We start from the raw sequence: 19,216 nt of genomic DNA, 5'->3' as shown, positions 1-19,216 counted from the left end.
TTTTTTTTTGCGGTATGCGGGCCTCTCACTGTTGTGGCCTCTCCCATTGCGGAGCACAGGCTCCGGACGTGCAGGCTCAGCGGCCATGGTTCACGGGCCCAGCCGCTCCGTGGCATGCGGGATCCTCCCGGACCGGGGCACGAACCGGTATCCCCTGCATCGGCAGGCGGACTCTCAACCACTGCGCCACCAGGGAAGCCCCCAACAATATTCTTTACAGCTACTTTTTTTTTCTAGTCCAGGATCCAATAAAGGATCGTATATTGCATTTGTTTGTCTTGTGTCTTTCGTTTTCCCTCCTCTAGAACAATTCCTCAGTCTTTCTTTGTCTTTCAAACAATATTTCTCAGATACTTACCCTTCCAGACACTCTTCCTTGTTGGTGTGGTTACAAAAGATTGAACATAGCACCTAACCACTTGGTACCTACAGTCAAGTCGAAGAGAAAGATATATAGACCAATAGGAAGCACATCATGAAAGTATAAGCTGGAGTCTCCCCATTTTGATCAGCTCAAAACCATTGCTTTCTTTATCTTTTTTCTATCTCCCATTTGGGAACAGGAAAATAATTCTATAGTCAGAATCATCATTGGTAAAAGTTATTTATAAAATAACTTTTAATTCAAGGAGTTATCTGAAGTAATACAGAGTACTATACAACAGTATGCAGTAAAATCGTATACATACACAAACATGCACACACAGAGGTTTGTGGGGGAAGGGAGTTTTTTTCTTTTTTTTAAGAAATAGGCATGTTTCTTCTAAATGGAAGATGTGTTACAATTTCCATTTATTTTCAGAAACAGCGAAAAATTGGACATGGTGAAAAGAACTGTGCTCCCTTTCTGAAGTTGGAGAAGCTATATTCAAATCTAACCTCAATCATTTATTAGCTAAGTGATCTTAGGAAAGTCACTTAAAATCTGGGCCTTAATTACTTCATCTGTAAAATCAGATAACAATAGTTAACTATAGACTTTAACGAGTAACAAAAGAACATATGTGAAAATTTTTCATAAAAAGTAAAGCGCTGTAATATATATATACATGTATATATGCATGTACACATATATATGTGTGTCTATAGATGTAGTGATATATATAGGTGTATGTGTATATGTACATGCACGTGTGGACAGAGAATGACAGTGAGAGAAAGCTTAAGGATGTATTTGATTTGAATTTTTTTCCTGACAGGGTCCTCCCTCTCACCACTTAGAAGAGTACTGAATCCCAAATTTCTCAGTTTGAGCGTGGGCCTCCCACTTTTCTTGGGATGGCTGTCTTCCAGTGGCCACATACAAGCAGCATTGCATTCTGTCCACTAAGTACAGAAGTTCTATTCCTCCTGTCACGTGGCCTTTCCATGAGCTTCTAAACTGGCAGTGTTAAGAGGGCAGAGATTATGCCTGGTATTATCACTTTCCCTTACTCACTGTCAAGTCTTTAGAATCAACACAGTCCTGGGTACACAGAGGGTACCCAACAAATATTTGTGGAATGGTGAACACCAGCTGAGATCTTTCCAGCCCAAAATACTATGACACAGCATCACTGGCTCCTTCTAGAGGTATTTGCTACTCAAACAACAGCAGGGAAACCAGAACTTACATCAACCTCCTCCATATTAGGATAAATGATGTTTAAAAAGAAAAAGTTCATTCCTGGAACTCTGAATCAGCATAAACACTATAGTCATGTACAAATCCTATTAGAATTGTGTAAATGAATTAAAAATGATTATCATTAACGTATGAATTATTTAAGCCCTTCCCCACTCTCTTTTACATTCCATTGCCTTATTTTTCTTCATAGCACATCACTCTGAAGTTATCATTTTTGTTATTTGTGGGGGTTTTTTGTTGTTGTCTGCCTCTCCACTTTCTGTTTTTCTCCCTGCTAGTCACCAGCACCTAGAACAATACTGAAAAAAGTAGCTACTCAATAAATATTTGTATTGATGGAAAAAGTACTTGAAAATTGTTTCTTTAATGAGGTAAACATTTTCTATATTATTATATACACATATCACTGGAGTAATAAACCTTTTCCTGTAGTTAGTACAACAATAAACTTTAGCTGAGCTAAAGCCCTGGTGATCATTTAAAACAAACTAAGGAAGTTTACAGATTTGCAACAAGGTAGAGTCTCTTGATTACTAATTTTGCCATCTAAAAAATTAAGCTTAAATATAGCACAAAAGCAGAAAACTAATGACAAATTAAAGGAAGCAAACTTCTAAATGCTTGGCAGATTTGCATCTTCCTTTTTATTAATATGAAGGATTGAGTAGCCAAATAATGAAAAAGAAAGGGTATGAAAACAAAAACAGAGGTAAATAAAAAACAGTCCTAAATACTAAAAGTGAATGAAGAGGAAAAAGAGGTGTCAGAATGTTGTAGGAAGTACAAAGAATCAGGAAAAACAGAACAAAAAGTAGAAAAAAGATAGCAATCAGGTATTTTCAGTCAAAATTTTTTTGTGCACTAATCACTCAGTGGAGTAACTCACAAAAATCAGGCTCATTTGTCACCGCTATGCTTGATCTCTGGCTGAAATCCCTCTTGATCTCTTGTTTTATGAAGGCTCACAGACAAGTAAAAACTCCCCTTTCCCATAGCAGCTGCAAACTCACTCTATTGCCCACTCTATTTATATTTCCCCACCTAGGCTAAATTTGTCCTCTGGTGATTAATGGGATTTCTGGTCCAAGTAGTGGTGGAGAGAAAAATGTTACTAAAGCCAGCATTTTACTAAAACTATGTGTGACCCACTCTTTCTGACATTCGCTGAAGAACAACCTACCATACATCTGTGCAAAGTTAATGACATAGGATGAAGAAAGTGAAGGAATGACTCAGAACTAGTATGCCCACTTATGCAAAGACAGGAGAAAATCAGAAAAAAATATGATGTCATAAATGTGTGGTACAGACAGTGGCAGTCTAAGCCAGCATTCCTCAGCATTAAGGAGACTTGGCAAAGAGATAAAGAGATGGGGGGAGGGGGGGAGGGGGAAGGCATCACTAGAGCACATGGCATCTAGCAGGAGGCATTAAACCTGCAGCCAGAAGACAAAGGGCAATGAGTGGAAGCAGGGCTCCAGTTCCTGTTTAGAGATCAGAAGCAGAACTAAAAGTCCTGAAAAGAAACAGAATAAGTGAAAAGAACTGAGTGGTGTACAAGGAAGCAACCTCCTCTCAGAAATAAGACAGAGAGATAAACCCAGATTCTAGAACCTCTAGTACCAGAAAGTATAACTTGGTACTAAATTCTCTAAGAATTAAACTAGAGCTTACTAGGCATCCTTGCCAAAGAGCAGGGTTAGCCTTGGAGTTAAGGTGTCAAGTTATGGCTGCATGCCAGAACTATCAGGGGAGCTTTTCTTCCAGTTTTATTGAGATATAATTGACACACAGCACTGTATAAGCTTAAGGTGTACAGCATAATAATTTGACTTACATACATCATGAAATGATTATCACAATAAGTTTAGTGAACATCCATTATCTCACACAGATACAAAATTAAAGATACAGAGAAAAGGAATTTTTCCTTGTGATGAGAATTCTTTCATGTATAACATATAGCAATATTAATTATAATGATCATGTTGTACATTACATCCCTAGTACTTATTTATCTTATAACTAGAAATATGTACTTTTTTACCATCTTCATCCAACTCACTCTCCTACAAACCCCCGCCTCTGGTCTGATCCACAAATCTGATCTTTTTTTCCTATGAGTTTGAGTTAGAAGTATAATTGACCTACAACACTACGTTAGTTTCTGTTATGCAAGATAGTGATTCAATATTTCTATATATTTCAAAATGATCACTGCATTAAATCTAGCTATGATATGTCACCAAACATAGGAATTACATAGTTATTAACTATATTCCCCACACTGTATATTTCATACCTATGACATATCTATTTTGTAACTAGAAGTTTGTACCTCTCAATCTCCCTCATCTATTTCTTTCCTCCCCACACCATCTCTGGCAACCATCTGTTAGTTCTTTGTATCTATAACTCTGTTTTTATTTTATGTTTGTTTGTTTTGTTTTTCAGATTCCACATATAAGTGATATCATACATTATTTATCTTTCTCTGTCAGACTCATTTCACTTAGCATAATATCCCTAGGTCCATCCATGTTATTGGAAATGGCAAGAGTTCATTCTTCTTTATGGCTGAGTGATATTCCACTGTGTGTGTGTGTGTGTGTGTGTGTGTGTGTGTGTGTGTGTGTGTGTATCTTGCATCTTTATTCATCTATTGATGGACAATACTATCGTGGAGAATACTTCAATAAATATAGGGGTGCATATATATTTTTAATATATTTTTAAGTACTGTTTTTTTCTTTCTTTGGATATATTTTTTCTTTGGATATATTGCTGAATCATACAGTAGTTCTGCTTTTAATTTTTTGAGGACTCTCCATACTGTTTTCCATAGTGGCCACAAAAGTTTACATTCCCAACAACAGAGAACAAGGGTTCCCTTTCCTCCACATCCTCACCAACAACTGTTATTTGTTTTCTATTTGAGAATAGCCATTTTGACAGGTGTGAGGTGATATCTCATTGCTGTTTGGATTTGCATTTCCCTGATGATAGTGATGTTGAGCATCTTTTCATGTGCCAGTTGGCCATCTATATGTCTTCTTTGGAAAAATGCCTATATATATCCTCTGCCCATTTTTAATGTTTGTTTGTTTGATGTTGAATTGTATAAGTTCTTTGCATATTTTGGATTTTAACCCCTTATCAGATATATCATTTGCAAAGATCTTTTCCCATTCAGTACATGGCTATTTTGTTTTGTTGATAGTTTCCTTTGCTGTGAAAATGCTTTTTGTTTGATGTAGCCCCATTTATTTATTTATGCTTTTGTTTCCCTTGCCTAAGGAGACATATCCAAAAAAATACTAAGACTGATGTCAAAGCACATACTGCTTATGTTTTCTTCTAGAAGTTTTATGTTTTCAAGCCTTAAATTTTAGTCTTTACTACATTATGAGTTGACTTTTGTGCACAGTATGAGAGAGTATGCCCACGGGCCCAGCCACTCCGCAGCATGTGGGATCTTCCCAGACCGGGGCACGAACCCGTGTCCCCTGCAACTGCAGGCGGACTCTCAACCACTGCGCCACCAGGGAAGCCCCAGTTTGATTTTTTGAACATAGTTGTCCAGTTTTCCCAACACCATTTATTAAAGAGGCTGTCTTTTTCTCATTGTATATTTTTGCCTCCTTTGTCATAGATTAATTGCTCATGTAAGTGTGGGTGCATTTCTGGGCTGTCTATTATGTTCCATTGATCTATGTATCTGCTTTGTGCAAGTACCATACTGCTTTGATGACTGTAGCTTTGTAGTATAGTTTGAAATCAGGGAGTATGATACCTGTAGCTTTGTTCTTCTTTCTCAAGTTTGCTTTGGCTATTCTGGGTCTTTTGTGTTGTTATACAAAATTTTTATTTATTTGTTTCCATTTGCATGGGATACCTTTTACTATACTCTTGCATTCAGTGTGTTCTTTAGCTCTGAAATGAGTCTCTTATAGGCAGCATATTGATAAGCCTTGTTTTTTATCCATTCAGCCACTCTGTCTTTAAATTGTATCATTTAGTCTATTTACATTTGAAATAGTATTGATAGGTATGTAGTTACTGCATTTGGTTAATTGTTTTGGGGTTGTTTTTATAGTTATTTTCCCTTTCTTTCATCTTCTTTTGTTCATTTCCCTTGTGATTTGATGACTATCTTTAATATTATGTTTGGATTCCTTTCTCCTTTTTGTGTGTATTTATTATAGATTTTTGGCTTGTGGTTACCATGAGACAGATAGATAGACAAACAGAAAGACAGACAGATAGATAGATAGATAGACAGATAGACAGATAGATAGGTAGATAGATAGAGAGACAGACAGATAGATAGATAGATAGGGATAGATGATAGATAGGTAGACAGATAAACAGATAGACAGATGATAGATAAATAGATGATAGACAGACAGATAGATAGGGATAGATGATAGATGATAGATAGACAGATAGATAAGGATAGATGATAGATAGGTGATAGATAGACAGATAGATAGGGATAGATGATAGATAGATGATAGATAGACAGATAGATAGGGATAGATGATAGATAGATAGATAGATAGATAGATAGATAGATAGATAGATAGATAGATAGATAGATAGGTATAGTTGATAGATGATAGATAGATAATTCTAGGTTGTTGATCTCTTAAGTCCATTTTAACAACCCTGCATTTTTACTCTCCACTACCACATTTACTGTTTTGGACAGCATATTTTACATCATTTCATTTTGTTTATCTCTTAACCACTTATTGTGGATATAGATGATTTTATTCCTTTTGTCTTTTAACCTTCCTACTAGCTTTATACATGGTTGATTTACTACCTTTATGTATATTTGCCTTTACCAATTAGATTTGTCCTTTTGTAATTTTCATGTTTCTAGTTGTGGCCTTTTCTTTTCCTTTTGTTTGTTTGACTGTTTGTTTTTTCTGGCACACAGAATTTTAATAACCCTTGTAATACCCCACACACCTTCTTAGAAAATGCCAAGTATGTTAACAAAACTCCTAACTGTACAGGAAGATAATAACATTTGGCTTCTTCATGTGGCCACATCCCTTCGTTACTGGACGATGACACTGGTCAGAGTGCCACCCAGTTACCAGTGTGGGAAATCCCTATCTGTGACAATAAACATATAAATTCTGCTTGCTGTAACACCTGGTTTGTGTAGGTTCCATTTGCCCTGTTGCTCACAAATGAGCTGTTGATACCATTTCTGACCCCAAATAAATAAAGTCCATTAACAAGTTGCAGCATCATGAGAGGGCCTCACGTAGAGAACTTGGGCCCCTTTTTCTGAGTATTATCTGCAGTCACCTGAATCAGAAGCCAACGAAGGGGTTCATCCAGAGCAGCAAGGGGGAGCCTCCCAAAGACTGACTTCATCCCTTCCCACTGCAGCCTCTGCTCCCACTCAGGCTTCTTACTCTTCAGCCTCTCAACCTCCGTTTCATCATTGCATACGGAGTGGATCTGAGTGCCAAACATCACTGCAGTGAAACTGAAAAACAGCAGAGCCTCAAGGCACAGGAAGATCAACAGAATTACAGTGACTACAGATGAACAATCATTGCATTCAGTCCACTGCCCTTGGATGCAGGGGATGAACTGCAGCCCTCAGAGCACAAGTGTGTACATGAATGCCAGCACAAAGTACATAGTGAAGAGCACAAAAAAATCTCTGATTCTTTTCTCCAACACAATTGTTCAGCCATGGCAGGGATGATCCATTTTTCAAATACATCTTTTGCAAATACTGCAGTTGTGGGTGTGCTCAGGCTTGATACAGCAGCACTTGGGGTACCTGTAGATCACTTCTGCAAACTCTTCAGTTTGCAGGCTTCAGCTGCAAACTTTCCATGTACTCTTTAATAGCATTGCCTTTAGGTACTGCTCCAGGGCCGGTGAGCATAGTCCTCAGGTAAGACGACAGGGCAAGCATCACCAGGCAGATAAAAACGACCCTGTTGACCACAGAGTACCAGAAGTCTTTAGAAGGCAGCAGCACAACTAACATCACCACGAAGTCCAAGTACATAACCAGAAGCCACATCATGATGGTGCAGATCATGCCACTGCTGTCACAGATGAACTAGAGGAGGATGAAAAGTCGTAGTTGTCATTTTCAGTCAGGAGAGGATGATGTTTGACATCCCAGAGCCAGTGTCCTGATGATGGCATGGTTTCCCTCACAATTTATTTCTAAACATTTCTTGTGCCTTTTCTTCAGAATCTTAAGGTGCATACTGTCCCATGTGATAGAATGCGAGGCCCAGGTGGGGTCGCCCAGCACCTTGACTCCTCCTGGCCTGCGGCAGCGGCAACATCAACTGCAGCAGTGGAGGCAGGGACACATTGTACAGCAGTGCTCATGTTCAGGCCAGAGCCGCCCACAGCTCCGCTCAGCTGGGTCCCATGGGCTAGTGAGAAGGAGGCTGCCACTGACCACACGTGAGAGCCAGAACCCACCCTGGAGAGCTGGCCTTTTCTTTTTTATGCAGAGAAGTCCTTTTAACATTTCTTGTAAGGCTGATTTGATGGTGCTGAATTATTTTAGCTTTTGCTTATCTGTAAAACATTTGATCTCTCCATCAAATATGAATGAAAGCCTTGACAGGTAGAGTATTCTTGGTTGGAGGTGTTTCTCTTTCATCCCTTTGAATATATCAAGTCACTCCTTTCTGGCCTGCAGAGTTTCTGTGGAAAAGTCAGATGATTTCCATATGAGAGTTCCCTTACACCTAACATTTTGCTTTTCCCTTGATGCTTTTAATATTCTCTCATTATCTTTAATTTTTGCCATTTTAACTACAATGTGTCTCGGTGTGTTCCTTTTTGGAACACACCGAGACACATTGTAATTAAAATGTTGTTTTTGCCTAAATTGCTGTAACCCTTTTTGGGTTGATCCAGCTTAGGATACTCTGTGCTTCCTGGGCCTGGATATTTCCTTTCTCAGGTTAGGGAAATTTTCAGCCATTATGTCTTCAAATATGTTCTGACTCTTTCCCTCTCTCTTCTCTTTATGGGACCCCTATAATGCAAATAGTACTATTGATGTAGTCCCAGAAATCTCTCAAACTTCCTTATTTCTTTGTATTCTTTTTTTCTTTTTTCTGTTCAGCTTCAGTGATTTCTACTACTCTGTCTTCCAGCTCACTGATCTGTTCCTCTGTATCATCTAATCTATTCTTGATTCCTTCTAGTGTGTTTTTTATTTCAGTTATTGTATTCTGCAGCTCTGCTTGGTTCTTTATATTTTCTAACTCTGTTATAAACTTCTAACTTCTCACTCTGTTCATCCAGTCTTCTCCAGAATTCTTTGAGCATCTTTACAACCATAACCTTGAAATCTTTATCAGGTAGATTGCTTATCTTCACTTCACTTAGTTCCTCTTCTGAGGTTTTATCTTATTCTTTCATTTGGAACATACTCCTCTCTTGCCTTATTTTGCCTAAATTGCTCTTCTTATTTCTGTGTATTTGGTAGGTTGTTACATTTCCTGACCTTTAAGAAGTGACCTTTTATAGGAGAAGTCCTACGCATTCCAACAGTGCACTCCTTCCTGGTCACCAGAGCTATAGGTTCTAGGGTATCCCCTATGTTGGCTGCATAGGTCCTTCTGTTGTAGCAGGCTGACTACTATGGGCAAATCTGGTAGGCATGGCTAGCCCTCAGTTGGGTTGTTTGTCAGGCCCTGCCTTGTACAGAGGCTGCTGGCCACTGGCAGGTGTGGCTGGGTCACAAGGTGACTGGCCACAGAGCCCCAGATGGTCCCAGGGCTGGTGCTGGTCAACTGGTGGGCTGAGCCACATCTGGCAAGGGTGATTGTGGGGACAAGGTTCCAAGATATAGTGTCAGCCTGCTGATGGGTGGGGCTGATCCCTGACACAGCTGACTGTAGGGTCCATAGAGCCCAAAGCTGGTGTCAGCCCACTGGTGATTGATTACTTTAGGGTTAGTGCCAGTGCACTGGTATGCAGGGGCAGGTCTTGGGCCCATTAGTGGACAGGGTCCCAGGGTGGCTGTGGGTGCAGGGAGTCTGGGGTTGAGTTCCTGTCAAGGTAGCTACTTAGCTTGAGGGTCCCAGTACTGGCACTAACAGGCTAGTGGGCAAGGCCAGTTCCCAGTGCTAATAATCTATAGGAAGGATTCCTAAATGGCACTTGCCAGCACCAGTGTCCTCATGGTAGACTACGCTCCCCAAAATGGCTGACGTCAATATGTCCCCAGGGTGAATTCCAGTTTCCTCTTGCCTCTTTAGGAGACTCCCCAAGATCAGCAGGTGTGTCTGACCCAGGCTTCTTTCAAATAACTGCTTCTGCCCTGGGTCGCAGAGCATGTGAGATTTTGTGTGCACCATTTAAGAGTGGAGTCTCTATTTCCCACAGCCTTGTGTGTCTCCTGAAAGTAAGCCCAGCTGGCCTTCAAAGCCAAACATTCTGAGACTTGTCTTCCTGGTACAGGACCCCCAAGACTGGGGAGTCCAATGTAGGGCTTGGACCCCTCAGTCTTTGGGAAGAAACTTTACAATTGTAATTATCCTCCCATTTGTGGGTCACCCACTGCATCTTAGCCCCTACTGCCCATCATGTTGTGGTTCCTTCTTTACATCTTTAATTGTACAAGATTTTTTCTACTAGTCTCTTGCCTTTCTTATCAATAGTGCTCATTAAATGGTTGTAATTTTGGTGTGCCCATGGAAGGAGGAAAGCTCAGGATCTTGGTCATTCCCCGTGGGGAACTTATCTTTAACGTACAAGTTTTCAGTCCCCATTCTAGATATGATGAATCAGAATATTTGGATATAGTGTTTACAAGCCTGTTTTTAAAAATTTCTCCAGATGATCCTACTGTACAATCACCAGTGGAATCTACTCTTCTAGAGTCTGGAGTAGAGACAATTACTTCTGGGATTAGAATTCAAAGCACTAATGCAAAAGATATCTCTCTAGGAAGGGCAAAAGCATAAATTCATAAATGTTAAAATAAATATACATATATTCAGAGTTGGATTTTCCCCCTTTTTTCCTCGTGTAGCTCTGGAAAATGTTCAATCCTGACCAGTATGTATGAGTCAGGAATTATTTCAGCATCCTTGCTTATGAATATCACACGTGTTTTTTTCTTCAACTGGTTGCTATACGTGCTCCATTGGTTTCTTTTCACATCTATCAAAAACACTCCCCTTACATCAAATAACATTCTATCTCATACCATCAATGATTCATCTCTTCTGTGGGGACTCACAGCTGGTTCTTCTGACTCCTCTTTTCTACATGGGAAGTGAAGCTCAATCCTTCATATCTCCAACCATTCTCTATCTCCCAACAATCTACTCCAACCAAGTCGGACCACAACAATGGGGAATAAGAATATAGAAGCTGGGCTTCCCTGGTGGTGCAGTGCTTGAGAGTCTGCCTGCCGATGCAGGGGACACGGGTTCGTGCCCCGATCTGGGAAGATCCCACATGCCGCAGAGTGGCTTGGCCACTGAGCCATGGCCACTGAGCCTGCGCGTCTGGAGCCTGTGCTCCACAACAGGAGGGGCCACAGCAGTGAGAGGCCCGCATACTGCAAAAAAAAAAAAATAAAAAAAAAAAAAAAAAAAAGAATATAGAAGCTGCCCACACACATGCTACAATAAAATTCACATGTATCACAGGGAAAAATTCTGACTAATATTTCCAAATCTACATCTCCTTTCTTCACAAAGGAAAATTACCATTTCTTATTGTAAAGTTAAGATCAGACTTGGTTGAAAAGCAGGATAGGCCAGGAATTGGAAGTTTGGGCTCAATCATACTACATTTGAAATGAATCTCTTATCTCACTTTAACTACCTACCGTTATGGGTAACAGAAATAGGGAAAGAGAAATCCAAAACACCTATAAAAATCATCCACAATACATAATCATAGCTCCCCAAATGGAAAATAAAACATATGAGAATCTTTAACAGAACAGGCTCATAAAAAACAAATACAGAGATCCATATTTTTGTTTTTGAAAATAGACTGTGAGATAATAAAGGGAATACATCATATAACAAGCCTTAATTTGAATAACATCTTTATTCTGACTCATAAAGTTCTGTTCATCAAATTAATTTAAATAAATGGTGATAGAAATGCTGTCAAAACACTTAAAATTGACTGAACATCTAAACCCAAAGTTAATAAGAATGAAAACTCATCTAGCATAGAACCTAGGATATTTGAATTTAACTCTAACCTTACTTAAAATTTTCATTAATTTTCAAGATAATTAACTAGTTATTAAAATTTATAGCCCAGTCAAAGTTAGAGATTTGTAGCAAAGAGCAATAAAATCAGAGAATATAAAGGACCAAAAAACAAAAAGTAGACCTAAGATAAAAATAATTAATTTAATGAATAAAAGGCATAAAATAAAAAGGGAAAAGAGAGGGGAGGAGAGAAGGTGGTGTGTTCATTTGAGCTAAAAGATTCAAGAGGAGTGAACACAAACATATGGTATTTAAATTTAAAAAGTAAATATGCCAAATCACTATGAATTTGTTCCAAGAGATGGTAAAATAATGACCTATGAGTTTCACATAGGAAGTGGTATGGGCCCACATCATCTTTCTCACATAGTAAGGAAAGAATAAACTTCTTGCTAACTGAGAGAAAAAACAAAAATTATTCTTTTGTAATAGAAGCAGTAGAGAGGTCAATTAAGTATTGCAGCAGACTCTTACATCACAGCCTCATAGTCTTCCTGCCTTCCCCACAAGCCCATGTAAAAAGGCTGACCTAACTGTGCTTTCATTTCTTCTAAGTCACAGGTAATTTTTCCATGTTAGGAATTTTGCAGATATTAAGTGTAACTTATACTGTTTCCTGAGAAAAGAGCAATGGGAGATTGTTTAAGAGGCTTACAAAACCTGCTTATGAAAATGAACTGAGTAAAAGAAGGTTTGGTTAAGCGAGTTTGACACACTGGCCATTGATAGTGTTGAAAGGAATTCAAACTACATTAATCTGAAGATGAGGGGAGCATAAGCATATTAACAAAGACTGATATTTTGAACACCTTCAATAAATAGGATAAGTTATATCACTTAGAAGTTATACCTAAATACATAAAATATTTCATTTTCCACTATATAACAGTGGCTGACTCCATTCCAGGGGCTTATTTTTACCAAATCAAAGAGAAATATTCTGCCTGTTAGCACCATGGATAATTTCTGGTATGATTTTTAATCATATCAGAAATAATTTTTTAAAGTTTCTAAATCAGTCATAAAATCTTGGAAAAGCATTCATAATGACAAAACAGGAAAACAATATTAACTATAGTTTGTATATGTTGAAATTATAAGGAGATAGCAGGTGCTGTTTTTGTTTATTAGAACTTCAAGGGAAAAGGCACATCTATTAGAATGACTAAAATCAAAACAATCTGACAAACCAGTTTCTGGAGAGAATGAGGAATAAGTGATACCAGCCATTTTGGAAGACATTTTGGTAGTTTCTTACAAAGCTAAACAAAGTGCAGCAATAACACTCCTAGGTGCTTACCTAACTGATTCAAAAACATGTCTACATAAAAATCTGCAGGTGTATGTTTATAGCAGTTTTATCCATAATCACCAAAAACAGAAGTAACCAGCTGTCTTTCAATAGGTGAATGGATAAGCAAACTGTAGTACATTATTATGATGGAATACTATTCAGAGAGAAAAAAGGAATGAGCTATCAAACCACACAAAGATATGTACTAAACCTAAATGCACACTGCTAAGCAAAAAAACAAACAAACAAAAAAAAACAGAAAAAATGTGAAAAAGCTACATGCTATTATAATTCCACTTATATAACATTCTGGAAAAGGCAAAGCTATAGAGTGGCAAACAGATTAGTATTTCGTAGGGATTTGTTGGAGGGAAAGAGGTAGGGTTAAAAAGGTGAAGTACAGAGGAATTTTAAGGCAGTAAAAGTATTTCATATGATACTATAATGGTGGATACATGACACTATGCACTTATCAAACTCATAGAATTATACAGCACAAAAAGTGAACTTTACAGTATGCAAATTTTAAATATATATATATAGAAAAAAATTTTTATATATATTTGTATATAAATATATTTATATATATACATATGTATATCCCAGAAATGGAATGTAAGATCCCAGAATGGAATGAATTAGCTATCAAGTCACACAAAGAATATAACTGTATTACAAACTTTTTTACAAGTACAAAAAAAACTTCATTGAAGTTAGTAGAGTAGAAAGGTGCTGACCTAAATAACCTTGGAAATGAGTGGAGTCTGTAAAACTTCATACATAAATCCATACTCTGAAATTGCACACAAACACTGTACTCTAGTTGATAAAAATCATTTCCCATAGGAGCATGTAATAACAATTCTGAAACAACAATACTCCTACACTGCAATTGAACAATTATGTAGCCAATGGCTAAACAGAACAAAGTTTCTCACTGCTGGAGTAGGAGGTTACAGCAAGCAAGGGGGAAAGGTCAGAATGATCCATACGATAATGGGTTAGAGTTGAAGACATCAGTATGAACTCATATTTAGCATAATACAGAAATACAGAAATATTTATAGACAGGCATATATATATATATAGCAGTTAATATACACATATATATTTCCTTGCTCTGTCAACTGAGAGAGCCTAGAAGCAGCAACACCCCAATAGCAATGAGTACACCGAGTACCCAGATTTTGGTTTCCAACACCATTCTCCAACAAAAGGAATCAGGACTCCATTGAGACTCCTTTAAGAAATGACTTTGAGAAATGACTGAGGCAGAAAATATACAAGATGAGTCTGGAGCATCTTATAATACAAGATAGTAGGGAAGTGCTCAAAACACACACACAATAATGATGGACATATGTCAAAGTACACAGCAGACAACTGAAAGCAAGCTGACTAGTACTCTTCAAAACCATCAAAGTCATCAAATAAAGGAAAGAGTGAAAAATTGTCACAGCCAAGAGGAGTCTAAGGAGACCTAACAACTAAATGTAATATATCCTGAGTGGGATGTTGGAACAGAAAAAGGACAGGTAACAACTAAAGATATCTAAATAAAGCTTGAAATTTAGTTAATAATAATGTATCAATACTGGTTCATTAATTGGGACCAAAGTACCATATTACTGTAAGCTGTCAATAATAGGGGAAATAGGTGTGGAATGTATGAGAACCTTCTACTATCTTCACACCTTTTCTGTAAATCTGAAACTATACTAAAATTAAAAGTTTATTTTTTAAAAACTTAAAGGGAAAAGAAAAGTAAAAACCTACCTACTAAAAAATTCAGAAAAGAGAACAATAGGCAGTCTGAAGAATTTAGGATGTGAGAGGTTGCTCTCCCACATAAAGAAGAGGTCCAGGACAGAAAGCTGCTAGTGATAGGGCAATAACACATTAGATATAAACAAAGAAGATCAAAAAAACAAGAAAGAAAAATGACTGTCATGTTTTTTCAGTAAAGAAGAGAAGCTTAGTGTGGAGAAATTTAGCAGGATAAATGGGAAAAGGCTTGTCATAAGATTCAGAAGAAAATGCTCCCAAGAGAAAAAAATATCTAGGGGACTAAAGAAAGCCCTCTACATTTCTTCTCAATATACTTGTATCTTCTAAAGCTGGTGTGCATAATTTAAGGATCAGTTTATTTAAATTTATTTAATTTATTTAATTTAATTTATTTAATTATTTAACATTTATTTAAATGTTTTATAATTTTACACATATTGGAGGCAGTGAGACACTCAGCGGTCTCATTCCTTTTCAGGCCTACCTACTACATCTAATCACTTCAGAAAATAGTATTCAAGCAGAGAGTAGAAAACAGAAGTTATTTTTAATTTACATAGAATAACTACTCAATTCTCTACTAGGAAGTATTAAATTCCTAAATTTAATAATTTAGGAATTATTAAATTCCTTTTTAATAATTTTAATAATTTTATAATTATTAAATTCCTAAATTTAATAATGCCTAAATTATTAAATTCCTAAATGAGATACTTTGACAATATTCCTAAGCTTAACCATTAAAAAAAAAATCAATGGCATTGTAAATACAGTCTTTTGCAAGGTTTGTGCTAGGCCAATGACATCTAACATATTAAATTAAGCCACCAAATCAGCTTGAAATCTTGTGGCCAACAGAACTGGCATAGGGTTTACTACAGCATAACTATGAAACCATGTTTGTGTCATGAGCCAAACACTGTCACCCTTAATTTGCACTGTCAACATCTGAAATCTGAAAAAAAAAATCTAACCTGTAAATGATTCAAATTACAAGGAAACTGCATTCTCCTTAATACCAATGATAAATAACCAAACTTTTTTGATACTATCCTTATGCAAGCAAGTTTCCCTAGTACACTTTCAAGTAGTAATGAACTAAGTAAAATGCAATACAATGACAACTTTCATAATTCAGAGAACTAGAAAGACTTGTGTAATTAGCATTGGAGGTGTGATGTAGTCAGTCTTAGTCCAATGATCCTTGAAGGCAGCATGAAGCAGGGAAAGGTCTGGAGTCAGACTGACCTGGTTTTAAATCCTGCTTTTGTGGCTTGTCAGCACTGACAAAGGAACTTAACAAGTTACTGTATCAAAATATGTTTCCTCATCTATAAAAGGGAGAATATTGACCTCCCAGTTCTGATGCAAACATTATTTTGTGAATATTCAATAATAGGAGCAAACACTTCAGCATTTGTTATTTATCAGGCTGCTGTAAGTACTTTATATAAATTAACTTATTTAATCTTCCTAACAACTCTAGAGGGTATGTAATTATATTATCCCCATTTTACAAATGAGAAATATCTAGTATGGAAAGATTAAGTAACTTATTCCAGTTCATACAGTGAGTAAGTATGTTTTCATAACTAAGTAATCTGGCTCTAGTTTTTGCTCTAAATTACTACATTATAATATCATTATTAAATCAGTTAATAAATCAGTTCCCTTCCAGCCACCCTAACTCCAATTCATCTCATTAAAATACTGACACTATTTACTTTTAATTTACTTTTAATGAAAGAGAAAACTGATCCATTACCAAGTTACAGTAATAAGAACTATACTGAACTATGTTCAATATCCTATGATAAACCATAATGGAAAAGAATGTTAAAAAAAGAATATATGCATATGTATAACTGAATCACTTTGCTGTACAGCAGTAATTAACACAACATTGTAACTCAACTATACTTCAATAAAAAAATAAATAAAACACCATTTGTCTCCCCCAAAAAAGAACTATATTGGCAGAATGTATTTATTGCTATCAATATTAATTCATCTATAAAAATAAGTGGTTTTTGTACCAACTAGTTCTTCAATATGCTAAATATGTTAAATATATTCTAATTCACTAAAAAATTACATGTTTTAGAGTTATTCTAAGGAAACCCTCAGGTAACCTTAACCCTAAAGTAAGGCTAACTAACTCTTCACAGTTTTATGGCCAATTACAAGGCTGTCAAGTGCACATTCAAAATCACAATAAAAGCAGAAAAGTACATACAAGTCAACATGTAAGCAATAAACTATTGCTTATATAAAAACAAGTGGCAACAAAAAGTTCCATACCAGCTAATGATTCTGGAATCAGTGGCACTTTATAGGGAGCTCAGGTTTCACAGTATTTCACAAAAATACTGTGAGGTATATGCACCAAAGGTCATCCACTCCATTCTCCTCACTAGCATTTTCCCAACAAATAATCCTATGAAAACATTACTCTGACACTGACTTTAAATGCTGACTTTTTGGAGACAATAAAGCCCCACTCTAACAGAAGACCTTTAAAACAGAAAAAAAACGTTAATGAATATTTTTTCACAATTCATGTCCTTCACCAATTATTTTGAGAGAAAATGCACTTTAGCCAAGGCAGTATAAAACTATACTTTATTAATACTTAGTAAATAACTGACGCTTATTAAAATAGTAAACCTCTGTTTGCTATAATTCATCAGTAGATGAATTACCTTAGATCTCTCATTTCTATATGATTTCTGTCTTACTGTGGAATGATTTTATCCTACACCATCTATATCTTATGGCTTTTGATGAAACACCCACAACCCCTTTAACAGTATCAAAACCTGTTAAAACTGAAATCGTCATAATCCTCATTTATTTTAAATTGTATTACACAAAGGGAGCTAAGCAATATATCATCCTTCTCCCTTAAGTCTCCCTATTCAATTCTGTCTTCCTTCCCCCAACATTACCTAAATCCAAGATACAGGATCAGGTGGCAACACTTCAGCAGAAAACACAGTATACACCCTTTAATGTTTTAGCATAGATGCTTCATTGTACCAATCAACTATTACAATTTCCAAGAAAATACTCAATGCTGTACCTCATAAGACTATAAACACATAATTTTACTTAATTGGAGCTAAAAATGAGCTTTGCAGATTATGCCTGGAAAAGGCTTACATTTTTCAAACAACTAAAATTAGAAGATCATTTTGGTATGCACAAGATGTACTAAATAAAGCAGTACATTTAACACTAAAAGCCTCCAGTAGGGAGGGCATTGTTCACAACTATCTCTCTTTGTATATCCTTCTTTCCAGAGTTTAAAAACCTCCTTAGAGTACTGTACTGCATTATCACAGTGAATGCCAGAGCACCAAAATAAGGAATAATCTGTACTTAATATCCCTAATTTGTAAATAATGAGACAATATAACAACTAGTTTCTAAGCCAACAAAAGAAAATCAATGACAAAAATGTTGATGTCTAGAAATAGTTCTTTACCATTACTACAGAGGGCATAAACCACTCTGTAATGTGTACATGTTTCCAGGGAGTCCTAAGGAAGAGACAATGGAACAAATGCATGACAGAAGCATGACTGGTCTTCTGCAACAAGCTTTCTCCTTCTCTTCAGGTTTCTCTTTTTATTCCATGCCAACCACTTAACTCAAACTTCAACCTGCAGAGCTGGTAAACGATCAAACTATCTAGAGTTTATACTAAGTAGACATGGTCATTTTGAAAGGAGAAAAATTTGTTACTCTGATCATATTTTCTGACCTATGACTTTAAATATTTTTTGATGATAGGTGAAATATAAATAACATTCGGATGAGTGAACAAACACAATTCTAGTCTTTACTATAACCTTGTAATATGTTAAGAAGGTGAGAGAAATATGTATCCCTCAACTCCAATCCACCAATATTCTAACCACACCACCCAAAGCTGGTAAATATAAATCATAGAGTTGGAAAACTGCCCTCTGGCATCCACAGACAGGGCTTCCAGGCATCAACATTTTCCTTAAACTCATTGAAACTCTATTTGTCCATGCTAAACTCCCCAACTCAGAACAGGTCCTCTTTCTTTACGGTGTTTTTCTTTTCAGAGTTAATCAATTTTTGCATTTGCATAAATGATTGCACAGAAGACTTTAAATGTAATTCTTTGTAAAAGGTGAGATCTAAGCAAACCAAGATTAATCATACTTCAGTGACTTGTTAAAAATAAAAATAAAGCTTACATTGAATATGACTAGTAAA

At 36.6% G+C, this 19,216-nt stretch overlaps 1 protein-coding gene and 1 pseudogene across 1 annotated transcript in view; both read right to left on the bottom strand.

The window, feature by feature from the left end:
- Positions 1 to 19,216, bottom strand: part of GUCY1A2 (guanylate cyclase 1 soluble subunit alpha 2) — a 395,366-nt gene that overhangs the window by 363,799 nt on the left and 12,351 nt on the right. The window lies entirely within an intron of this gene.
- LOC112415751 (palmitoyltransferase ZDHHC7 pseudogene) lies at positions 6,949 to 7,816 on the bottom strand (annotated as a pseudogene).

This window comes from Neophocaena asiaeorientalis, unplaced genomic scaffold (genome assembly GCF_003031525.2).
Source record: "Neophocaena asiaeorientalis asiaeorientalis breed wild unplaced genomic scaffold, Neophocaena_asiaeorientalis_V1.1 scaffold151, whole genome shotgun sequence".
Taxonomy (NCBI): domain Eukaryota; kingdom Metazoa; phylum Chordata; class Mammalia; order Artiodactyla; family Phocoenidae; genus Neophocaena; species Neophocaena asiaeorientalis.
The sequence above is the reverse complement of the archived record's forward strand: the minus strand, read 5'-3'. Positions and strand labels throughout refer to the sequence as shown.